The following is a 27,714-nucleotide window of genomic DNA, read 5'->3' as shown; positions in this document are numbered from 1 at the left end:
GGGGCGGAGTTGTGTTTTATTCGTTTTGTCCTGGGTGGGGCTTGGGAGTTTAGGATGCTTAAGAATGTAGCACTGAAGGAGTCTAAGGCTTTATCTAGTGGAAGAGTTTTTAGGATGTCCCAATTTGTTAGTTTAAGGGTTTCCAAAAATATAGAAGGGTTAAATTTTGAGAGGTTACGAGTATCGGTATACTGGTGTTGGTGTGGGGAGGAATGGGAAGCTTTGTGAATGCAGGCTGGGAGATGATTACTCATTGTGTCTGGTAGAATACCAGAGTCAGAGATCTTATTAGGGTGGGAGACTAAGATCCAGTCCAGGATGGACCCCGGGGGTTGTTTCTGTTAGGTCTGGTAATGCTGTTTATTAGTTGTGTAAAATTAAACAGACTGATAGATAGAGAGGGATTATTGTTATTGATTTTATTCCAGTCAATGTTCACATCACCTAGAATGTATGTTTCTAGTTTAATGTTAGTTGAGGTCCAAGAGAGAATGTTTTCTAGGGTGTTGGTGTTGTCTTCAGGGGGGATATAGATGGCCACAATACATATACATTTGTATTTATTAATTTTGAGGAGCCCAATGACTAGTTCAGCAGTGGCCGTATATGAGAGCTTGAAAGCCGGGGGATACAATCTCAGAGTTAGAGATGTGGGGTTTTAGCCATGACTCTGAGACTGCCACCATATTAGGTTGAGTGTGGTTTAGCCAAGCATGGAAGAGTATTATTTTACTTTTTTACTCTCTGGGCACTAATGGTAATGAGCTTTAGGTTGTTTACCTTATTTGAAGAGGTAGGATGAGAAGGACTGATACTAGTCATAGGTCCAGGGTTGGAGTGAAAGTCTCCTGCTAGAGCAAGCCAATTGGAGGAAGAAAGGAGCAGAACCTTTGGTCTGGGACATGTAGTTAGTGGGAGAAGAAATTTCAGTTTGGTTGTAGTAGGTTTTAATGAAATGGTTAGGAGGTTTAGTTTAAAATAGTGAATTGGATTAGGTTGAAGTAGGGAGGGGGATATGTGATAAAAGTGGAAAGTCTTGAGGAAGGGAAGGGGGAGAGTGGAGGGGGTGGGGAAGAAGGTGGTAGTTTGTAGGAGGAATAGGAGGTAGCATTGTAGACAGTTATTAGGAAAAAATGCATATAGATGACATAAGGGAAGTTTGTAGAAGTGTAAGAGTCATGGTTAATTAGAGTAAATTAAGATTAGAGCAGGTAACAGGATAATAGGTGAGTGTTTGGTGAGAAGGAGGAGGATATTAACTGAGAGTACAGGCTGGTAAGGAATAGAGAAGGGGTGGGATTACCAATTGAATGAATGCTGGGAGGGGGGTAGAGAACTGGATTGGCTTAGGGGAAGGGGAGGAGATTCAAAGTTACAATAAAGGTAAGTGTACTGGGGTGGGTGGAATTGGGGGTAGGGTAGGGGACTGGAGTGAGCCTGCAGGGTGAACAGAGCGGGTACAGCTACTGAGTGAGTGAACCCTAGGAAAACAATCAGAGGATAGATGAAAGGTAAGGTAAGTTTGGGTGGGAATAGGTAGGAGGTAAGAATCTTGATAGTAGTGACAGTAAGCAGGGTAGATAAGTGCTGTAGAGTACAGGTAGAAGGAAATAGTGGGGATGTAGTTTAACAAGTTATGAAAATTGGGAGCCTAAGAGTGGAATATTTAGTCAGTGGGATAGATCTAGGAGAAGGGTGCCACCTAGTGGACAAATGCAGTATAGCAAGCAATAGCTTCTTTAGGGAGGTAGCAGGTCTAAAAATATGAGAAAGGAAAGATTGCAATTATATACAGAGGGCACAAGAGGAGAAGGTATGGAATTAGGTCAAGAGAAGGGCTCTGGCTGCTGGTCGCCCTAGCTAGGGAGTGTACAAAAACCTAAAGTATCAAAAAATTGTTTAGTTGTACTGCCTGTAGTTTTAAAAACACATACTTTCTTTTCTTTGAAGGACTGATGCACAGGGAGTAAATAGATATGGTTCCTTAGTGTAGGGAATGGACAGCAGTTGTTGCGGTGCAATTGGCTGTAGGTCAGCAACAGACAGGGCAAATTCTCAACTGTAGGACAGTACAAGCAGGTTGGATAGTTTATTTTCTTTGAAGGACTGATGCACAGGGAGTATATAAATACAGTTCCTTAGTTTCATTAGTTTAGGGAATGGACAGCAGTTGTTGTGGTGGAATAGGCTGTAGGTCAGCAACAGACAGGGCAAATTCTCAACTGTAGGACAGTACGAGCAAGTTGGATAGATAAGGTGTGGACTCCACAGCCAGGGCAGCTGAGAGGTAGATCAGGAGTTAAAGATGGTGTCACATAGGGCAGGTATATTTATGAGGTCGGCTAGCTTGTAAGAGGGAAGGGGAGAGTATTATTAATGTTCAAGGTAATAGGGATTTTGTGAAATACAGGGGTCAACCAAAAACTTATTTTTGTGGAAAAAATGATCATTTAATCAATTAATGTGATAAAAAAGATGTTACTTATTTGGTAAAACAGGGCATAATGCAAAAAAAATGTGATTTAAAGTGCAAAAAATGTGGCAATAATGGTCATTCATGGCTAGAATATGAAATGAATGTGCAAGAAAATGAAAATGAAAATGAAGTTATACAGGATAAAGAGATAGAATATGTTATACAAGAAAATGTACAAAAGATGTAACTGATAAAGAGGTCATACATGAAGTTAAAAAAAACAACAAGGAAAAAGAAACAGAAGAGACAAGTGAGGAAAAAGTTGATTGGTGCACAGTAAGAAATAAAAAGAATTTGCTGGGGAAAAGAGTTAAAGAAAGGAAAAGAAAATTAAAAATCACAATGCTTAGAGAAAATAAGAAAGGAAAGGGATAAACATTTTATTATACTAACTGTTCTTAAAAGCTGAAAATATTAGCTTTAAAACCATCCCCAAAAATCTAACGCAAACCCAAAACAACACCAATTACTCTTTACAACAATAAACATTCGTAGCACCTGTAATAAAATTTCATGCCTGGCTAACTACTCACACCCCAACTACTGTCGCAGTAACTGAAACATGGCTAAAGCCACATATTTCAGATACTGAAATTCTACCCCCAGTCTACAATATAATTCGTTCTGATAGGCTTAACAGAAATGGCGGCGGTGTTGCATTAATATATCAAAACTCCTTAACTCCCACTTCTTACCCCAAACCAGTCCCTACCTTTCAAGGGTCTATATCAAACTCACAAAGAGGCATTTCAGTAAATGCCTCTTCATCAACACATACTGAACGAACGCAGTAAACCGCGATCATTCACAACAGTGATTTCTTTCCCTTCTATTTTAGTTCACCATTTTCTCCACTGTAGCACAATCTCAGAGTTGGTATATTTAGTTAGGGAGGGTGTGGGAGTAAAGCCCCCCAGTTTATTTTGTTTGAAGTGGTGTGTTTGTGGTTTGAGGGCAAGTGATTTCTTTCTCAGTGAAAGAAATCACTGTTCTGAACAATTGCAGTTTAGTGCGTTCGTTCAGTATGTCTCAATGAAGAGGCATTTGCTGAAATGCCTCTTCAAGATTTTAATATAGACCCACCTTTCAAAACTTAGAATTTCTCCTAAAAACTCTTCAAATAAACAACAATAAAAACCTTATTATCACAGTAGTCTATATCCCCCAGGCCAGAACATTCACATTTTTGAGGAATTTCTATCATGGATAAACCTAAACATATCAAATTAAACTATAATCCTAGGAGATACAAATATTAATTGGCAAAATCTTATCTCCAACTCCCCCAGCCAACAGCATAAATTTATACAGCTTTATTCAGCTTATCAAAACTCCCACCCATGGCCTATCTACAGGATCTTAGATTGGATATTAGTTACCCACCCCCACAATTACTCAAACTCTGGCGCCCTACCCAACATACTAAGTGACCACCTCCTAGCATACAGCCACAGGACTCACCCTCATATAGTCAATACACACTCCTATAAAACATCCAGAAATGCCACCCACTTTGACCAAAATCAATTATCAAGCATTCTAAAAACCCATAACTGATTCCCACTAAAAACTCTTCCCCTAGATGAGGCAGTTAATTAGTTTAATAAGCTCTTCTTGGATACTCTTAATAGCTTAGCCCACATACGTATCAAGTGAACAAAAGTGAATCATGCCCCATGGCTAACAAAACTGAATAAACAATGCATCCTTCATACAGACAAGGCATGGAAAATTTGGCAAAAAGATAGAACACAACAAAATGAAATTAATTTCAAACAACTAGGAAATAGAGCCAAGAAGCTAGTAATACAAGATAAAAAAAACTATTTCTCCTATAAGCTAACAACCTTACAAAATAATCCAAAGAAATTCTGGAAGTCAGTCGCCACCCTTCTCAACCCTGGAACTCTACAGAATCCCTCTCCTGCACCTGGTAAGACCCCTAATCAAATTTCCCATGACTTTAACACCCACTTTATTACCACCATCCAAAAATTAATCAAAGACTCCTCAACAAGCCCAAATCAATACTCCCAGAATACTAATAATCTCATGCAAAATAGCAATGCACCACTCATTCCTGACAAAAATTCCAGTCCTTCCGCAACTCACTCATTTTCTATTCAACCAGTACCCACATCTCTCATATATATACTATTAAAAAAACTCAAACATGCTCTATTTCTGCATACATCTTTCCCTCAGAATATTTACAACTAGCAGTAACTGCAATTGCATATCCAGTTAGAATTGTTATAAACTGCTTTCTCACAGAAGGATACGTTCCACATCTATGGAAAAAATGTATTATTACTCCACTACACAAAGGTCAAAATTCTCATGACCTCTCAAACTATTGCTCCATCTCTATACTTTCCCCACTATCCAAAATCCTTGAGAAGTGTGTACGCACACAATTACTCAAGTACCTCATTGATAATAATCTTCTGTCTCCCACTCAACATGGCTTCTGCCCAGAGCACAGCACTATTACAGCCCTGTTCTCATTCACCGATAATGTCAACAAAGCCTTAGATACAAATCACCCCACTTCAGTAATCCTATTGGATCTATCTAAGGCTTTTGACAAAGTATCACATATTAAACGTCTGGTCCAATTAACAAAACTTGGCTGCGCCTCCAAATCCCTCAACTGGTTTACATCATACCCAAACAAAAGACAATCTGTAAAGTGGCATAACATCCAATCTAATTATCTGTCAAACAACATAGGAGCCCCACAGGGTTCCATTCTGGGACTATTACTCTTCAACATCTCTATTAATGACCTCCACAAATTCTCTCAACTAGGTAAAATTATCCAATATGCCAATGATTTGGCAATAATCTCTGCTTCGAACAATTTCTCTGACCTACTTACAGTTACAGAAAATGCTTATACAGAGATTGAATCATAGCTAAGCAATTCACAACTGCTACTAAACACCAAAAAATAACTTCTATTATTCTCTTCAAAACCACCAGATATAGACTTCAAAATCTTATCTAAAGATGGAACTGAAGTAGAAATAGTAAAATCTGCCAAACTACTAGGCATTACAATTGACGACAAACTCACCTTTGAAACACACATTCTCAACACAATGAAGAAAACACACTTTAAACTTGGCAAACTTTATCATCATAAACTTTACATGGACAAAAACACCAAAACAAAACCGGGAAGTACCTTACTCATCCCTGCTCTACTTTATGGTCGTGCCATATTTATTAACCTTCACTCATCCCTAAGCAATAAACTTCAGTCTTGTTACTATAAAATAGCTAAATTTGCCTCAGGAAAGCCTAACAGCTCACACCACTGCCAAGCAATCTCTGAACTGAACTGGTTGGATTTCCCAAACTATCTTTACTATACCCAGCTAATGCTAGCCCATAAGCTAATTTATAAACCAAATACCTGCCCAGCACTTTTATCAATACTACAAACTTATATTCCTTCACGTACCTAAGATCCTCCAACAAATTGCTACTAAGTGTAACCAAGCCCAACAAAAGAGCTGGACAATGCTTGTTCTCCCATAGCATTGCTAAAAAATAGAACTCTTTACCCGCTCATATTACCAAAATAGACTGTATAAAGACATATAAAGTAGCATTAAAAACTTACTTCCTACATAACCTCAGATGCCAATGCAAATCAAACCACCATAAAACCTTCACTACTTAATTTTATCCTAATTCCATAGTTCAAAATAACTTTTACCCTGAATGCAACACAGCTCTATTAATGCTATAACTGTTTGGCAAGAACTGCCATTTTTTTTCATGAAAGGCCAAAAGAAAATAAACAAGCTTTGTACTATACTACCAACTGTTATCTAAGTTTCTATACGTTCTGATACATACTGATAAGTTTCATATTGTCTATATATTCTACATTTATATTTTTTTAATTTTTGCATATTTCCGCTTTTAAATTTTTTTTGTCAAGTGTCTATATTTTTATTTGACTGTATTAATTGTGGAGCTTTTCTTCCCCGGCCTCTACTGAAAATGGGTTACTGACCCAGTGGACTTTCCCAGTCAACAAATGTCAATAAATAAATAAAATTTGAACAGTGTGAACAATCTTAAAAGGAGAATAGGTGTATTGCAATGGTGTGTTGCAGTAGATGCACATATTATTGTTTTAGAAGATATCGAATTATTAACAGAGGAAGAAAGAACACAAACTGAAAAACTTTGGAATGGTGTGATAGTTTGGAACATGGGGAAAGACCATGCTTGGGCATATGTATATTATGTCAAAAAGCATTACAGTACTAGATGTAACCATAGTGGAACTAGGCTGAACTATGGGAATAGATGTGAGTTGGAAGAAATATGTATATAGAATTATAGCTTAAATGTATATGTAGCAAAAAAAAAAAAAGAGGGAGAAATGATGTTTAAAAATATTCTTGAATATGTTTATGTAAATATGGACATTATAGTGGTGGGATATTTTAATTGTAATTTAAGGAAAAATCAGAGCAATTTTGATGTTAAAATGGCTAAAGAAATTATGAGAAGTGGAAAGTTTAATGTATGGGAGAATAACCACTGGACCTATAAAAGGAATGAAATTAGAACAGAAATTGATTATTTTTAATATCTGACACTTTAAAAGTTATAAAAAAAGGAATTAAGCATGCTGGATTTTCAGATCATATGGCAAAATGTGTTAAAATACAAGGAAATGGAGAATATATAAGAATAGGAAAAGGAATAAAGAGAATTAATGAAAATGAATTAGATTTAGATGAGAAAAAAGAACTTGTGGAATTATGGGAATTGGACTGTTTGGTAGCTTAAATTTAAAGATAAATATAAAAAAGTACTTTTAGAATGTATAAGGAAGAAAAGAAGAAAAGTAAAAGAGAGATATAAGATATTAAATCAAGAAGCATTTAGAGACTTATTAGAGAAGAAATTCTAATAAAATTCCTTTTATGAAAAAGAAAGAAAAATATATAAAATTAATCAAATTAAAATTAACAACTTGTTATATAAGCAAAAATATTGTTTACAACAGAAGAAACAAGAGGTAGGACCATATTTTAGTAAAATAATAAAAGAAGGAAAAATAATAACATACTTAAAAATAAGGAAAGTAAGTAAATAAGACAGCAAGAAGGAATATACAAAATAATTAAAGAATATGTATTGGAATTATTTCTTAAGAGAGAAGAAAACACAGAACAAATTTATAAAGGTGAAAAATTAAATAAGAAAGATAATGAGTATTTAGAACAAAAAATATCCATGAATGAATTGAATGAAATTCTAAGATATCGACATGAATTCTGCAACAGGACTGGATGGAATTGAATATGGTATGTATAAAGAAATGAAATAGTAGCAAAAAATAATTTTTACAGAGGTTATAAATGAATGGTTATTAACTGGAATTAAAGAGAAGGAGATATGTACAGGAGTTATAAAATTTATATTTAAAAATAAACAAATAAAGAGGAGATAAAGAATAAGAGACCTATAACATTGAATAATACAGATTATAAATTTTTTATGAGAATAATAAAAAGATTACAGAAAAATGGATAGAATATATGACCAAAGTGTATTTGGAAGAAAAGGAAAAGGAAGTCAAGAGTTATTATGGATAATAAGAGAAATGAAGGTTATCCTAGGGGATATAAGTAAAACTTATAATAATATTCAATATAAATCATTATGGGGAAACTTGCAGGCATATAATGTAAGCAAATAATATTACAAGTCATAAAATCTAAATAAACTCCACGGACAAGGAGAACCAAACCAGAGAGAACTGAAAAAGTACGGCTTTATTGAGCAACAGAAAGAGAAGTCAGTCAAGCGCTTTCGCCGGGTAAATACCTTTCTCTCTTGAGAAAGCCAGGTATTTACCTGGCAAAAGTGCTTGACTGACTTCTCTTTCTGTTGCTCAAAAGCATTTTTCAGTTCTCTCTGGTTTGGTTCTCCTTGTCCGTGGAGTTTATTTTGTTTTATCTGCCTTGGTTCATTGGGAGTTAAGTCATAAAATCTAATTATGAATGGAACTATGTGAAACTAAATGTAAATGGCTGGATTGGGGAAGAAATAAAAATAGAATGTGGAATAAAGTAGGGATGTCCAGCTAGTAGCATCATTTTCTCATTAGTTATGAATGTAATAGTGAAGAAAATTAATAAAATATCAAGTAGTGGTGGATACAAAATGATGAAGGAAGTAAAATTGCCAATAATGTATAATTTTGTGGATGATATTGTATTAATTGCTAAAAATAAAGTATGAATGGAAAAAGTAAATGAAAAATTAAGTATAAAGTAAAAAACATGGTTTAAGTATAAATAAGGAGAAAAGTAAAGTATTTGGTTTTGAAGGTATGATAGCAGGTGTTGAGTTCAATGAAAATATATAAATAAATATATTAAGAATAACATTTGGAAGGAATGAATATAGAAAACAACAACAGGATAATGTACTCAAAGATGTAAAGGATATGACTAATTTTTGGAAATCATATAGATTTTCATATAGAAAAAAAAACATTTGTTGAACACCATGGTAATAGGAAAGATTGCTTATGTTGCTAACATTTATATAATTCCTATTAAGTATGAAAAGGAATTAATGATGATTATATTTTCTTTTATATGGGGGTCTAGACTGAATCCAGTCAAAAGAGGGATTCTGTATATGAAAGAAGAGCAAGGAGGTGTTGGTTTAATAAGCCGAATAGTACATGCAGCATCTTTAATTTTATATAAGGTATTAAAAGGAATTATGAAGGAAAATAAAAAAAGTTGATAGAAATGTTATTATTTTATAAATACACAGAATTGTGGGAAGGAATGGGAGTTAAAAAATGAAGTAAAAGCATTGTGAATGAAGAAATGAAAGAGTACCAAAACAAAATTTTGTTATGTGAAAATAATAAAGAATATCTATGTGAAAATAGAAAGGAATGGTATTTAAGTATTATGAAATTATTTTATTGTACTGATCCATTGAAATATTTAGATATAAAGAAGAAAAAGCCATAATGATGAGATATAATAACTATAAAAATATTAAAGAATGCAGTGATTTTTATGGAGATCGTCTATTAGAAAAGTGCCATTAAAGGCAAATATGCCATACAAAAAAAGCAAGATAGAATATGTAATAAATGTGGAGAGTTTGAGACTACTGAGCATGTGTTTTTGAATTGTGAAAGAGTTAATAATTTGTAGAAAGAAATATATAAAGATCATAGGGTGAAAGGTTTGTTAAAATTTGAACAAATAAATATGGACATAATAGAATTTGGTTATTATGGTGCACATAAACAGGAAGAAGTGAAGAAAATGGACAGAGTAATATTTTATGTTTCATGGACTATATGGAACTAGAGACTAAATGAAATTAAATACAATGGAAAATGGACTTTGGCAAAGATTTTTGGAAAAATAATGTTTTGGTCATGGATAAACGAGTGGGAGTGAATGCTTAAACTGAAGTTCATAATGTATGGAGATTTGTAAATAGATGTCAATATGTAAATATGTAAATAATATGTATTGCATATATCAATTAAAAAAACCTACTTTTTTCAGTGAGAGGAAGAGATTGAATGTTATACATCTTGACTTCCTGTTTCCTGTCCAGGCACAGAGGCAGCCAGGAGTAACAGGGAGAAACATGGCCACTGAGACTCAAGGCAGTTTGGAAGTTAAATGGTAGAATCATTACCAGAAATGTTTTCAGGTGAGCAGAGAAAATGTCTGCTGATGGTGAGGAAATCGGGAAGGTGATGGAGCTAAATGCAGTGGTGCAGATGGATTCAGAAGAAAATTTCCAGAAAAACCTGTTCAAAATGGCAGAAACGCCAGAAAAAATAGTTATTTCAACTGTCCCATCAGGAAGGTTGCAGGATGAGTATCTGGAGGAGCTAGTTAACCAGAGTGAGACACAAAGTGGAACTGCTATATCCTGGAGTGAGATTGTGGAAAAGTAGAAGAGGAAGAAAAAGAGAAGGAAAAGAGCCAGAGAAGATTCCTGAAAAAAAAGTCCTGTGCTCAAATCAGTGGAAGAAGGAGCTAAGGAGAAGACAGAGATGAAGGCAGTAAAGAAAAATATGTTGTTCAGGTGAGTAGCAAAAATGAAAAAGGCCTGGACAGATATGAGGTATGTTACTGCACCTCTGGGAGTAAACTTTGAAGAGCTAGGAGCTTTCATTTTAATTAACACAGAAACTTTTTGTGGCTTGTTTTTTTTTTTTTTGTTTTGTTTTTTTTTTTGTTTTTGAAACTGGCCAAACTATGGAAATTGCCTATGAAAAAAGACAATAGATTTTCCATGTTCAGAATATGTTGTGCATGCTTTTTTCAGGCAAACAAAAAATAATCTTGATTCAGTTTAGAACTAAAATGGGAGCAAAAAAACTGATAGAATATCTGTTGACAATATGTAAAGAAGTGGTAGATACTATTAAAATCTATGATGAAAGAGGATTATGGACTGGGGGTTTGGAATGTGGAATAATTTTAAAAAAGGAAACTGACAGTGTGATACACATACCTAGTAGTATTAATGTGCATGGCAATAGAGGTTTTCTGAGATACAGAGGACAACCAAAGACTTGCTATTTTTGTGGGAAATTAGTGAGTGTGACAACAATATGTTATTTATGTGGTCAGACAGGTCTTAATGCAAAGAAGTATGATGTGAAATATAAGAAATGTGGTAATACAGGACATTCATGGTTAGAATGTGAGGGAGATATACAAAAAATGAAAATGAAATTATACAAGAAAAAGAGTTATAAAAGAATGCTATGCAAGAACACAGAACACAACAAGAAAAAACATAGAAATGCTATTTAAATTTAGCGGGAAGTCAAAGAAAAAGAAAGAGATACAGATGAAACAAGTGCAGAAGAGTCAGAATGTCATATAATAAAAGGCAAGACAGTTCAATAGGAAAGAGAGTTAGGGAAAGAAAAAGAAAATTTAAAAATATAATGGAAAAGGTAAGGGATAAGAAGATTAGTCTAATAACTTTTCTATAAAGATGAAAATATTAGCTTTGAATGTGAACAGTATGACGAATATTAAGAGAAGAATTAGTATTTTACAATGGAGTGCTGCAGTAGATGCTCAAGTAATAGTGTTAGAAGACATTAGAATGCTCATAGAAGAAGAAAGGGAGCAAACAGAAAAACTTCAGAATGGTACTGTTATTTGAAGCATAGGCAAAGAAACATGTTCAGGTATATGTATACTATGCCAAGAAAATATAAAAATATTAGATATTACAATAATAGAACTGAGCCGAATAACAACAGTAGATATAAGAAGGAAAAAAATATGTATATGTGACAAAAAATAAAGAGGAACAATGTTTAAAAGCATACCTAATTATGTCTGTGTTAACATAGATATAATAATGGCAGGTGACTTTAATTGTAATTTGAGAAATAAAAAAGAATAGTTGCGATGTTTAAATGGTTACTGAAATTATGAAAAGTGGAAAATTTAAATATGGGAAAATAAACACTGGGCTTACAAAAGAAATGAAATTAAGACATAAATTGATTATGTTTTGATATTAGAAGGCCAAAAAAATACACAAAAAGGAATTAAATATAATGGGTTCTCTGATAATGTGGCAATTTGGATAAGAGTTAAAGTAAAAACTATACTAAAGTAGGAAAAGGCATAAAAAGAGTAAATGAAAAAGTGTTAGATTCAAGAGAAAGAAAAGAAATTACAGACTTATGGCAACAACATATCAGTATGAGAGATTCTTATGCTAATTGGACAATATGGTGGAATCAAGTAAAAACGAAATACAAAAAAAGTATTTTAGAATGTATAGAAAAAAAGGGAAGAAAGAAAAAAAAATGGAAAACAAAATATTAAGTCAAAAATATTTAAGGACTTGATAGAGAAAAAATGTTTTATGAAAAATACAAAGAATTATATAGAAGAAATCAGGTTATGGTTAATAAATTGATATATAAGCAAAAATATCACCTACAAGGAAAAAAGAAGTAACACCATACTTACGTAAGATTGTAAAAGAAAGAAAGATAATAAGAGAATTAAAAAATAAAGAAGGGAAACAAGTTAAAAAAACAAGGAGAAATATATGAAATAATTAAAGAATATGTATTAGATTTATATAGTAAAAAAGAAGTTAACGTAGAACAATTTTATAATGGTGAAAGATTAAACAAGGATGAGAATGAATATTCAGAGAGAAAAATAAATATAAATGACAAATGAGATCTTGAAAGATTTAGCTACAAGTTTGGATGGAATTGAATATAGTATGTATACAGAAATGTATGAGTGGCAAAAAATGGTGTTTATAGAAGTAATGGATGAGTGGCTAGAAAGAGGAATTAAGTATAAAGAAATGTGCACAGGTGTGGTAAATTTTATATTGAAGAAAGGAGATAATGATGAAAGAAAATATGGGAGACTAATTACACTGAATAACACAGATTTTAAAATTTTATGAGAATATTAACTAAAAGACTACAATGTAAAATAGATTATTTGATCAGAATTTGTTTGGGAGAAAAGGAAAGGGAAGTCAAGACCTATTGTGAATAATAAGGGAAGTAACTGATACAATTAATAAAAAAGTGGAAACAAAAAACATTATAGGCGATATCATTAATGCATATGATAATGTTCAGTATAAAGCATTGTGGGGAATTTTACAAGCATACAACATAAGTGAAAAAATATTACAAGTAATTAAATCAATATATGAAAATAATTATGTGAAACTGAACATAAATGGTTGGATTGAGGAAGATTTGAAAATAGAGTGTGGTATAAAACAAGGATGTCCAACTAGCAGTATGATCTTTCCTATAATCATGAACACAGTAGAAATGGAAATTAGTGAAACGTCAAGTAATGGAGGATATAGAATGATGGAGTAGATACAGTTAACAATTTACCAATAATTTATACTTATGCTGATGATATTGTAGTAATAACAGAAAATAAAGTCTGGATAGAAAGAAGTTAATGAAAAATTGAGTTCACAGTTGAAGAAAATTGGTTTAAGCATAAAGAGAAAATCAAAGGATTTGGGTATGAAGGTATTATAGGAGGTGTGGAATATAATGAAAAGACTACAGTTATTTTAGGAATAGTATTCGGAAGGACTGAATACGGACATGAACAATGTGATAAAGTTATTAAAGGAATCAAAGACATGATTGCATTCCGGAAGACGAATAGGTTTTCATACAAAAAGAAAGCACATTTAAAAAACACCATAATAATAGGTAAAATAGCTGCAAATGTTTATATGATGCCAATGAAATATGAAAAAGAAATTATGCAGACAATTTTTTCATTTATTTGAGGGTCAAGTCTGAACCTGGTTAAGAGGGGATTATGTATTTGAAAAATGAATAAAAGGGACGGGGCTGATAAATCCAATTGTGCATGCAGCCTCTTTAAGTATGTATAAACTACTACAAAGAATGTTGAAAAATAATAACGATTTAACAGAAACAATAATGTATTGTAAATATAGAGAAATTTGGGAAGAAATGGAAAAGAAAAAAAAAAGAAGTAAAAGTTTTATTAATGAAAACATGAAAGAATTTTATAGAAAAGTTGTATTGTAGAAATTAAAAAAGAAAGTGATAGAAAATAACTGAAAATAATAGCATATTAACATTATGATATCCTTTATTTAGTGGATCTATGGAAAAGTTAGAGATAGATATGGATAAAGCAATGACAAGATACAGAAATTATAAAAGAATTTAAAAAATGCAATGATTCTTTTAAAATTATTAGTAGCGGAAAATATGCCATACAAGAGAAAATAGGCTAGAATATGTAATAAATGTAAAGAATTGGAAACTACAGAACATTTTTTTAATGTGAGAGAATTCAAAAACTGTGGAAAGAAGTATGTAAACATAATTTCATTAAAATTTATTTAAATTTTGAAATGTTAAACATGGACATGATAGAGTATGGGTTTTATGGGAGAAGATCCCAGAATGAAGCTAAGAAAATGGACAGAGTCATATCCTACTCAATATGGACTATATGGAATGAAAGACTTAATGAAATCACATACAATGGTAAAAGGGCATTGACAAAAATACTGGAAAATATGGTTTTGGTTGTGGGTAAAACAGTGGGGGAATACTTAAAATGAAGATATCAATATATTGAATGATGTTAACATATGTAAATATGTAAAATTATGAATTGTATATGAATATATATGTATATACATGTTTGATAGAGATGAGTTGACAAATGATGGATTTATAATTAATTATAATTATAACCCTCCAGTCATGACGGTCACAGGATGATTTACTTAAAGAAATGGTGATGCAGACTGAGCTAAAAAAATGAAAAGACAGGGGCAGATCCAAGATGGCCAAATGAAGACAGCAAAATCTTAGGGCTCTAAAGAACCATATATAAATACAGGAAAATATTTTTTTAGAATTTTTTTAACTTTTTAATAATAGCCTTGACTTTAATATTTTCAACTTTGGTGGAAAATTTCAAAACTTTTCCTGTTATTATTATCTGGACACTCTCATCAAAGATGAACAGCTCTATGAATTCTCACATTGATACATCCTTGAGGAAAGAATTATTAGTGACATCCACACTACAGGAATTATCTTTGAAAATGGATAGCTTTCAAAAGAATTTAGAAAATCTTAGAGAAAGCTGCCTTAAGAAAACAGATGTCTTCAAAGAATTGCTTCAACAACAAATTAACATTTCCAACATGGAAACTGCATTCAATGACATAGATGGCTAAAAGAGGATGAGTCCCAAACTGACTTTCTTCTTAAACTGAATACATGGCTACTTAATAAAATTGTTGATCTAGAAAACAGGGAAAGAAGATGTAACTTCAGGATTTGTGGTCCTCTAGAAAAAACTGAAGGTGAGGATATAATTTCTTTCCTGAATACTTGGATTCTTGAAAATTTAAATCTACAAGAGGGGCTTTCATATGATATTGAAACAGCCCACAGAGCTATAGGCATACCTGTATCATCTTGTTCTTCTCCACCAGGATCCATTTTTATAAAAAAATTATCTTATATTGAAAAATAAATGGTATTTAAAACTGCTTGAAGAAAATCCCCTTTGAAGTATAAATAGAACTTAATTAGATTTGACAATGATTACTCAACTAACTTAAAGGACATGAGGAAAAAAAGCTGGCCCCTTAAGACTCTTAAACAAAATAATATTAAAGCTCTAATAATTTATCCAGCTAAAATTAAAATATACCTGTCAAATGAAATAAAAACATTTACTAACCTAGAGGAAGCATCTTCATTCATCAAAAGTAATAATAGCATTCTCATTTCAAAAGATATAGACTGGTCATCTTCTTCCCTGAAAAGAACTTCAGAAAAAAAACTCCTGGACTGATTTAAAAAAGAAAAAGCAAAAGATAGAATCTACTCCTATGAATACTAGTAAAGCTGTCAAAACATCAACCCCTAAATGACTCCTGTTTAATCAGTTTCTTTAATGTTATCCACCAAATACTAAACTTGGCAAGAATCAGACAAATAAATGTTTTCTTCTGTTTCTGTCTTCAGTGAAAAATTCACAGGTTTATTTATCATTGACAGGCAATGAACAAATGAACAAAAAAAAATGCATCTCTACCATAGCTACATATTAATTCTCACAGGTAACTTATTTCTTGTTACTATTTTCAGTGATTAATTTAAAGGTTTATTAACTTTAACAAATAAACATATCTCTACCATAGTCAAATATTAATTCTCATAGGTATATTATTTCCTGATTTATAGCTTAAATGGTTGTCTACAGTTTAGTTTGATTGGCATTTGTTAAATTGTAAGTTCATAAAGCAGGTACTTGGTTTCATTATATTTGACCGCTTTATTTTCTTGTATTGGGGGTTTTGGTTGTGTATTTGGGAAAGGAGAGATAGATTTGTTGCTGGGGCTGTGTGGTGACTTGTTCCTGTGGTGTTGAGAGAGGTATATGAGAGATACATGGATCTGTGATTTTTTCCCCTCTTTCTCTGCTAGTTGGATTGCCTCCTTAAACCTAAAAAAAATGTACTTACTTTGTCTCAACCATTGCATTCATAGGGGATTTCAAATAGAAGTCTCTTCACTTACCTCAAGATGTTCCATGAGCTGGTTTTGTATTTTGGGTGCTTCATTTACAGCTGTGGTGCATATAGGGCTTCTTTCCTTGTACTGCACACAATGGGAAGCTATAAGACTTTCCATAATAGTGTTGTTTCTGTGTCGAACAGACCAAGATTATTTCCTTCACCCCATGGAAAACTTTTGTCCACCCTGCACTGGAGACAGTTTAATTCAGTACTTAGCTTGTTGTGAAGATCTCTTCTAAGAGAAGAAAGTCACTGAAAGTCACTGATAAAGCCTTTTCATATTTCTACCTTCTTAAACCTAAATGAAATCATTTCACATACTGTTGAGCTTCAAATACTCAAGCTAGCCCAGAGAACCAAGTGCAAATATTGCAATATGTGCAATTGTTATAATTATGCAATATTTATTTATTTTTTATTTATCATTTGTTGACCGGGAAAGTCTGACTAGGTTCCACAGAGCCTGGAGAAATGCTCCAGTTATGCATTAACTTTTTTCTATCCTCAGAGCAGCAAATGTTCCAGCATGATACACGAAAATTTATTAGTACATTTTCACTGTAGCCTGATTTCTGTACAGAGGACATGTAGAAAATATAAAGTTCTACTGTAATTTATTTTAAAAGTTAATGTAGCCATTTGTTTACTGGATAATAGGGCTGATCCATTGCTGACCCTTTTCAGCTACAACCCTAGCCATGTGACAAAGGCAAACAGTATATATAGAGAATAGTTTAGAAAAGTCAGTCAGAAAGCATATTTTCATGAGATGGGGGAAACTCTATTATATTAAATTAAACAATCTTATATTTGAGAAGGAGAGAGAATGAAACACAAAGCTAGGGTTAAAATTTGTCATGCTGTTACTTTATTTGGTGGTACAGTTATTATCAAAATTTACGGAAAACATAAATTTATACTTTGTTCATTTTATAATATTCAGAAATGCTTTGGAAGTGTATAATTATTAAACATATTGTGTGCAAAACCTCTTCCCTGATCTATAAGAGCCTTTCCTGCACGTGAAATAATCTATTCATGGGCATATATCCATTTACTTCTAGAATTGTATAAAGTACAAAGATCCCCAACTGAATATACTAATGATGTGATATCTCTACATGTTTCTGTTTATGGTAGTGGGAAAGAATAAAGCTTCCTGTCCCCACATTAACTTCCAAATGATTTATATGGTCTTATGATTAACAAGGGATGTCCTGCTTTAGTGGGACAAATTATCACATTGACAATAAGGCACTAAGCATGCAATCAGTCATGAGGGACCTGGGAACCCAGCTTGATAGCAAACTGTCTTTTGACCACCACAATATTGACTCCATTGTACAGAAGGCTTTCTACATGGTCCACCTCATTAGTAAGGGTATCTCATCCAGGGACAAGGTGGTCATAACATCCCTGAATTCTTCCCTTATAAGACGGATTATTGAATACAATGCTCCTTTCAGCATATACCTCACAAAGCACATTCAGCAGCTGGAGAGACCACAGAGATTCCTGACCCTACACAGATAGTCTAAAAGCCCTGTCCCTCTACTCAGTCTCCTGCAATATTCACCATGACTATTACTTATACTCCATCTAGGGCAGTAGCAATGCAAATATCTCTTCTTTCAGTACAATACATGCAAATTCATAAATTAACCATAGTGCAGTACTATAAGGTCCACAGCACAATACTGTAATGTTCACAGTGCAATACTCAATGTCTCTTTCTGTGCAAAGATCAATGCAATGTCTTAACCAAGTACCTGTGCAATACTAAAGTCTCATGCAAGTAAGTCTTTAGTTCAAAAAGTGTTAAAATGTGTTTCTAATTATGTGCAATATTAGTCTGTCTGCCTGCATGTCTGTGATGTAATAACCAGGTGTTACATGTGTAAATGGCTGTGAAAATAGTCTTTATGTTGTCTGCACATTGAGCCTGGAGATACAGATTTTCGTTCAGTTTTTGCACTTGTGTGAGTTCTGAATGACAATAAAGTTTACTTTGACTTTGAGTTTGACTTGACTTTCCCTACAGACTCCACAGAGCTGACCTCTGTCTGGCATACAAAGCAATCGCAGACCCCGCCCTGATGGGACCGCTGGATATCCGCAAGTCAAGCTCCACTCGAGTAACTCACACGTGAGACCTCAACCTGGTCTGTGACATCAATAGGACTTGTTGGTGGGACAGATTTGTGTCCCAGAGACTCCCCCTTTTGTGGAATAGACTCCCTCTTCATGTAAAGCAGAGTACCTCATTAAACCTTTTGAAGAGCAACCTGAATAACTGGATTTGGGAACAGAAAATACACCCCTGGGAGTCCACCTATGTCCCTGCTGGACAGTGGTATAGGATGCTAACTTGCTGGAACATGGGCTAAATTCTGCTAGGCTTGTAAGGCATCAGATCCAATAGCCTAGTAACTTCCTATGATCCTATGGCATATTAACTGATGCAAAAGGATTATTTGTACTATTAGGGAGCCTATCTATGATTTTAAGATGTGGAAATTTTAGCAGGTGTGGACATTATCCATTAAATAGTGAAATGAATGTGTAAGTAATATATCAGGAGTATTTCTACAATAATTCATGTAATTTTGTAAAGAACAAAGGCTCTTAGAGTGTCAATTGTTTATTGTTATGGGGTTTCATTGCTAGATTATTACAAATGTTATGACTCATAGTTAAATGTGAACATAACAGTTTGTAAGTTATCTGAGGCATAATGGAATGAAATTCTAGCATCATGATGTATATTCTAGACTGGGCTAGATTTAGTGATATTCAGTTTAAAATGTTACAACTGGACATTAAATTCTAATGAATCTTTAGATGCAGAGCAAGGGAAGAGAAGCACACAGATGGAAATGTGTATACGCCACTGTTGTTTACCTATATTTGCTTTGGATATCCTAAGTACATTCTAGAGTTTTGTCAAGGACAGTGATCAGAAAATAAGTGGGTACTGACCATAAGCCTAATCTAATAAATATAATATTAGCAGAATATCTGGGGTTATGCCATATACTTGGATCAGACCTCATTAAATCTGTGATTGGCAAGTTACTGAGGTGATTTTGGGCTTGAAATTATTGGGTAAAGGCATGTTTTTTGAGTTTGGAAGAGTGTATGCTGGACCAAGCTCTGCTATCCTAGAAGTTTCCAGATTTATTGAGACAGGGTATGAAGTTAAAACCTGTCTTTGAGCCTTTGTTCTCCCCATTCTGTTGGATTTCAACCAGACTTTGTGCTGCAAGTTTGAGAGACATGATGAGGACTGATATATAACGTTGATCCTCAGGAAATGCAGTTATAATTAAATTCTTGATCACTTGTTTAACGTTGAATAGAATCTTTCTATACTTATGCTTTATAATATATGTTATAATTAAAATGTATAGTATAACTGACATTTTCACTAATTAGCTTTTATAATATTTTCACAAGCTAACATATTCGTCATCAACAAAGTAAGAAAAGAAGGGGGAAAGGAAAGGTGAAATGTTTGCAGTTGGAAGAAGATGTGAATACAAGTTCCATTACAATTACAATATATGACTTACTAGTAATATAAGTCCTTTCTAACAAGCTAATTGTTAATTGTGAGTAGTAATCAAGATACACTTAAGTAATATTATCGAATAATTGCTCCTAAAGTACATTCTTTAGGTGGTGTCTTTTAGAAATTCATTCTTTGTTTTAATGGTATCAGTTTCTCTTATTAATACTGTTATAGTTATACTTACAGATTACTGTTAATTTCTTTCCTTTCTTGACAAAGTAGCATCATTTTATAATTACCTTACTTACTTAATATAGTCTCCATTAGTTACTTCTTAATCTGTGGTGCTCAACTTGGCATAGTTCATCAGTTATGTTGGTTAGTTTGATGGATCGTTTGTTCATCTATTGGACTAGGAATTGTGATAATTCCATGTTTGATGTTTAAAGTTTTATATTTATATTGTAATAATGTTACATTTATTATTCTTGTTTTTATCTCATTAGACCTGAGTTATTTCTTAGTTTTTTTTGTCTGTTTTTTTGTTCTTCACAATAACTTATTATTTATATTTTTCCACCATATTTTATGGTGGGGAGAGTTAATGGGATTTAATAATAATTACAGACAATGTTAAAATGTATATATATATATATATATATATATATATATATATATATATATATTTATATATATATATGGGTCTACCTGATAATATCGAATTCTCATTTACCCAAAACTTACATTCATGAGACAACTTCACAGAAAACTTATTTTAATGAACAACCGAATCACTGAAGTTGTACTCCGAGAACCTAACCACTTTGTTTCATGGATATACATTTCTGGTAAGTGAGAATTCAACAATATGAAGTAGACCTATGAAGTAGACCCATATATATATATATATATATATATATATATATATATATATATATATATATATATATACACACACACACACACACACACACACACACACACACACACACACACACACACACACACACAAATACACACACGCACTAATTATTTAAATACAAAAAACAAAAGAACAAACTTGTTAAGATATCTAAATAATAATAAAGCCCAAGTGATCTTCCTCCAAGAAACTCACTTTAAAACAACTGGAAAAGATGTTTGGAATCCTGGTAACTTCATAACTCTTGCTCACTCTTCTTATAAAACAAAGAGAAGAGGAGGTATGATCCTTTGGAAGAAAATAATATTAATCCCAAATAATCTATAAATATGAAGATCAAGATGGTCTCATCACCCTGAATATATTAAAGTTTAATAACTTTAATAAGAGAATATGGACATTGGTCAACATTTGTTGGTTTCCTGATAGGGAAAAATATTGCCAAAAACATCCAGACCTCATAACAAACACATAAAAGTAATTCAATACTGGGGGAAATTCCAATTGTATTCTGGAAAACTCTGACACTACTAATAAAAGTATCCTTAAAAATGGATTGATTCTCTTAATTTACTTGATACATTTAATATGAGGGATACTAAATATTTGCTCTTTTCTTCTCAGGATCATAAATATGGCACCCAAACAAGAATAGATAGAGTTTTAGTTTCCCATGATTTGAGTTCTAGAATTTCACATTTTATTATGGTCCCATGTCCTATACCTGATCACAATGCTCTTATCTTTAAGTTTTAAACTGAATTTAAAAGATTATCCTTTTTCAACTAGAATCCCAGCTTACGTAACTAAAATCAAAGATTTCAAACCATGTTTAATCTCAGAATTAAATTTTCTTAAAACAAATACAAGCAGAGAGGGAGTCTATTCCACAAAAACAACATCCAATGTCAATATAGTAATGATTTGGGACTCCTTAATTGATCCTTAATACCTTATGGTAGACTTATTTCTTGGTATAAGAATAAAATTAAACAATGGGATACAGAAATACAAAATATCCAATCTCAACTTCTAACAGCTAAATACAATTTTTCCAAAAATAATTCTAATAAAAAACAGAAGAACTAAACAAGCAATATCTTGACATTTTATCTCATAAATCAAACCTGGCAATGGAAAAATTAAAAATGAATTCCTTTTCTCTATCACCTAAACACATGGATAATTTATCAATGAGAGTTAAAATGCATTCAAAAACTAACAATATTGTAAAAATAATAAATTAGGGTACTAAAAAATACCTAGCGGACATTGGAGACATCTGCAATGTTTTTAAATATCATTATACGCTTCATAATAAAGTTGTCAGCTCAGATGCCAACTATTCAAAATTAAATCTAGTATCTGTTAATTTTAAGAAAATTCCAGCAGAACTAAAAACCAAGCTTCAAACGCAATCTCATATAAAAAAATTATAGATAAAATAATAAAAATTAAAAATGAACAAAGCTCCAGGAATGGATGGTATAATTATAGAAATCTGTAAACATTTTCCTGCTTCTATCACATCTTTCTTTCATAAATCATTGACTGAAATTCAATCACAAGGAACAATTCCTGGAGATATTCATTAATTACCCCTATCCTAAAAGTGAATAAAGACCCTCAGTTTTGCAGCTGTTATAGATCCATATCTCTACTAAATAATGATTATAAAATTTCCATGTCTATTTTTACTGAAGCATTGAAAGAACCTTTGCTTATATAATCAATTATGATCAAACAAGTTTTATGCATAATATACATGCTCATGATAATATTAGGATATAAATTCTTACTGATTTCTAAATATGGAAAATTAAGAAGTATTAATAATTGGTTTAGATACTGAAAAGGTATTTGACTCCTCCTTAAATTGGGATTATTTATTTAAAGTTCTAAATCTACTTGACTTTCTCCCTTCCTTTATTTCTCTTTTAAAATATCTATAATAACAACGTAGCTTATGTTAAACTAATTTTTACTTCCAAATCTATTCCTCTAACCAAATGTACTAAATAAGGTTGTCCTTTATCTCCAACCTCATTTGCTCTTACTATTGAAATCTTTGCTATTCTAATCTGAAATAATCCAAACATTAATGGTCTTTTTTAATATTAATAGTCTGGATGTATATAATCAATATTCTTCCAAAGCTATGTTATTTGCATGTAAAGTTTTACTAACATTGTCTAATTCAACAGCAACTTTCTCAGAACTGGAATCTTAAATAAATGTATTTCAATCTTTCTCTAGTCTTCAGTTTATTTAATCAAAATATAAATACATGATATTAAACAAAAGAAAAAGGTACAATTAGTAAAAATCATGTTATTGGAAAACAAAACTCCCTTGATTATTTAGGTGTAGTCCTATTTAGTTCTGCAGAAGAGACAATAACAGCTCATTATAATAATATTATAAACATAATAAAACATCATTGATAAATAGAATAAACCTTTCATCTCCTTTGAAGATAGACTTCAGTTAATAAAAATTATTCTTCTACTCAAAATATTATATATAGCTCAAGCTCTACCTATTTCTCCAGAAAAAAAAACACCTTATTAAGGGCATAAGTAAGCTCTTATTAAAATTCCTATAGTTCCCTAACAGAATAGAATAGGTTTTCTTCATTGCATCAGACCATGGGACCAGGAAGAGATTAATTTCCCTGATACTGAAACCTACAGTGGATATAAAAAGTGTACACACCCCTATTTAAATGCCAGGTTTTTGTTATATAAAAAATTAAACCACAATAAATAATTTCAAAACTTTTCCCACCTTTAATGTGACCTGTAACCTGTAAAATTCAATTGAAAAACAAACAAATCTGTTAGGGAAAAAATATAAAAAAATAAAAAATGTACAATAAGCTGGCTGCATAAGTGTGCACACCCTTACACAAATACTTTGTTGAAGCACCTTTTGACTTAATTACAGCATTCAGTCTTCTTGGGTATACACCTGCCATCAATTAAAGAGACTCTGATTTACCCCAAATAAAGTTCAGCTGTCCTAGCAGGATTTTCCTGATATTTACTCAGTTGCCTGCTACAGCAAAAGCCACAGTTCACAGAGAGCTTACAAAGCATCAAAGGGATCTCATTGTTGACAGGTATCAGTCAGGAGAAGGGTACAAAAAAATGTCCACAGCATTGGATATACCATGGAACACAGTGAAGATAGTCATCAAAAAGTGGAGAAAATACGGGACAACAGTGACGTTGCAAACAACTGGACGTGCCTCCAAAACTGATGAAAACTGGTTAGAGAGACTGCCAAGAGACCTACAGCAACACAGAAGGAGCTGCAGGAATTTCTGGCAAGTACTGGTTCTGCACTACATGTGACAACAATCTCCCATATTCTCCATATGTCTGGGCTATGGGATAGGGTTGGAAGACAGAAGCCTTTTCTTACACAGAAAAACATCCAGTCACAGCTAAAATTTACAAAACAATACACCAAGTGTCCCAAAAGCATGTGGGAAAATATGTTATGGTCTGATGAGACCAAGGTTGAACTTTTTGGCCACATTCCAAAAGCTATGTTTGGCGCAAAAACAACACTTTGCATCACCAAAAGAATACCATCCCCATGGTGAAGCATGGTGGTGGCAGTATCATGCTTTGGGGTTGCTTTTCTTCAGCTGAAACAGGGGCTTTACTCAAGGTGCAGGGGAATTATGAACACTTCCAAATATCAGTCACTTTTGGCCCAAAACCTTCAGGTGTCTGCTAGATGAAGAGGAATTTCACCTTTCAACATGACAATGACCCCAAGAATACATCCAAATCAACAAAATAATGGCTTCACCAGAAGAAAATTAAAATTTTGGAATGGCCGAGCCAAAGCCCAGACCTAAATCCAATAGAAAATCTGTGGGGTGACCTAAAGAGGGCTGTGCACAAGAGATGCCCCACAATCTGACAGATTTGGAGGCCTTTGCAAGGAAGAGTGAGCAAATATTGCCAAGTCAAGATGTGCCATGTTGACAGACAACTACCCAAAAAGACAGAATGCTATAATTAAATCAAAAGGTGCTTCAACAAAGCATTAGTTTAAGGGTGTGCACACTTATGCAACCAGCTTATTGCATGTTTTTTATTTTTTATATTTTTCCCTAACAGATTTTTTTTTTCAATTAAATTGTACAGGTTATAGGTCACATTAAAGGTGAGAAAAGTTTTGAACTGGTTTAAGTGGTCTCATTTTTTTATATCACAAAAACCTGGCATTTTAACAGGGGTGTGTACATTTTTTATATCTACTGTATATCAAGGCTTCATTATTTAAAATCATCATGAACTGGGTAGATACAAATTATATTTTAACTGGAAATCTTTACATTTAACTATTTTACAGAATGGTAATAATCTTTTAGCTAACTTCTCCTTGAAAGACCAGACTAATAAATTCTGGCATTTTCTTTGCTATATTACACAATATAATATTTCTATACCCACAGCATTGAACTTTATAAACTTTATATTTAACAATTTAAAAAAATATCCTTGCTAGTGTTGACACTAAAATCTGGTTTGAAGCTTTAATTCCTTTTAGCATCACAAAAATTGAATGAGAGGATATATGTATCTCTCCCAAAATGCAAGAAAATCTGGAAGATTTAGAATTTTTGCCTGGAAATGTTTACATGGATATTTTTATACCCCAAGTAGACTCCAGAGAATTTTTCCTCAGGCAGACAGGAAATGCTGGAGGTGTCAATGGGAAGAAGGTAACTGGGAACATATTTTTGGGCATGTGGTGAGTTGGTGGACTTAATGGATTCCCTGCAGGATGCACTGCCAGATATGCTGGGTGGGCATATTGGTTTGATGAGAGAGATGATTTTTCTGAGCTATGATACAGAATAAGAACTGCCTAGACATAATAAGGTCTTGCTGTGTCTAATAATGGTGGCTGACATAAAAGCAATTACTAAAAAATAGAAACCAAAATCCAAACCAACTATACTGGTTATAGCGAATATAGCATCATAGATAAAACAACTGGAATTGAGATCTTTAGAAAGGGGTAGGAGCAAACTACATAGGAAAAATGGAAATTACTGGAGCAATACATACAAGGGAGGAATAAGGTTTAAAAGATGCCAGAACTTAAATGAGTTATGTAATGTTTGAATGAGAAAAAGTGGGTAGATTATAAGTGATGTATAATGTTTACAAGTGGGAGTGTGTCATTATGGTTTCTGATGTAAAATGCTTCAACTTGGATTGTGTCTATGAGGTTATATAAATGTATGATTGGCTATGTAGTAACGATGGTTTAATAAAGATATTTCTTGTTTAAAAAAGGCAGGAATTTAATTATGTGTGTAATATTGCTTAGGTTACATGATATATATACCAAAATATGTAAAATATAATATTTATGTTAATAGAGTTTGATTAGTTTTATATGAATGTAAATATGTCACAAATGATAATTCAATAAAGGTGTTTGGGAAAAAAAGAAAAAAGTCATTTGTTGACAGCACTGTATTAAAGAACTCAAAGTTAAAGAAATCCACCAACTTATAAAGGATTTTGATTTGGACTCTCATGATTTGTTATTGCAACAAAATGTTAGCTCATTCCCATGATCTTTTAAAAATCCTTAATAACTCATTTTTTAAAAAATCCCCTAAATTAATAAATTATTTATATGAAATTATTAACAAATCCAGTATTGGAAATATAACTTAAAAATTATATAAAATATTAATAAAATACAAGACAAAACTACAATATAAATATTGGAATCATATAAGTATGGGTCATATTTCTTGTTTGTATCATGAGAATAAATCTTGGTCACAATACTGGAGTATATTTACCTGGAATGTTTTGCACATAGCATTTCTAATTCCAAATAAGTTAGCTAAATTTGATAAAATTAAGAATATCTCTTACTTGAGATGCATATAAGATTGTAAAACTGATTGGTTTCAAATTAATATTTTCTTTCCTATCTAGGAATGTAATATTTAAGACTTTTTCATGCCTTTGTACATACTATATATAATTTATTTTGATTACAATTATTTCTACTAGTTATTATATTATTAGAATATATTAATTTATCATCTTAATACAAAAATAAAATGTTCTTTTAGCAAAAAAATAAAAATAAAAAAATAAAAAGACCTTCCCTGGGGTGACATTATGAAGAACGCAGAAAAGGAGGATGTAGAAACAATCCTTAAGAATGCTGGGGAGATGGAAAGGAAAACATATGCAGAGAAAGTAAAAGAAGGTAAAAGAAGGCAAAGGGGGAGTAGCAGAAAAGAAGGCAGAAGAAAATGAAAAACAGAAGTGCTAGGTATTCAAAGTAATGAAGAAAAAGAAATGGAGAGGTATGACAACGAAATGGACAGGTATGAAGTGTGGGACAATATAATAGCTCCTTCAGTTGTAAAAGCACATGAGGTAAGAGCATTTATTCTTATTAACAAATAGACATTTTGTGACATTATATCTGAGGCTGTTTTTTTTTTACTGGAAATTTTTCTTGGAAAATATGAAAAAAGAAAGACTGTGACCCATGGAATCTTTATGTGATAAAAAGCATTTAACAGGGAAACAAAAAAGAAAATGCATTTTGAACAAAGATGGAAACAGAGACTTTGAAAGGATGTTTGAAAAC

This window comes from Protopterus annectens, chromosome 6.part0, assembly GCF_019279795.1.
Source record: "Protopterus annectens isolate FY-2018-M chromosome 6.part0, PAN1.0, whole genome shotgun sequence".
Classification (NCBI taxonomy): Eukaryota; Metazoa; Chordata; order Ceratodontiformes; family Protopteridae; genus Protopterus; species Protopterus annectens.
Note: the sequence above shows the minus strand (reverse complement) of the source record.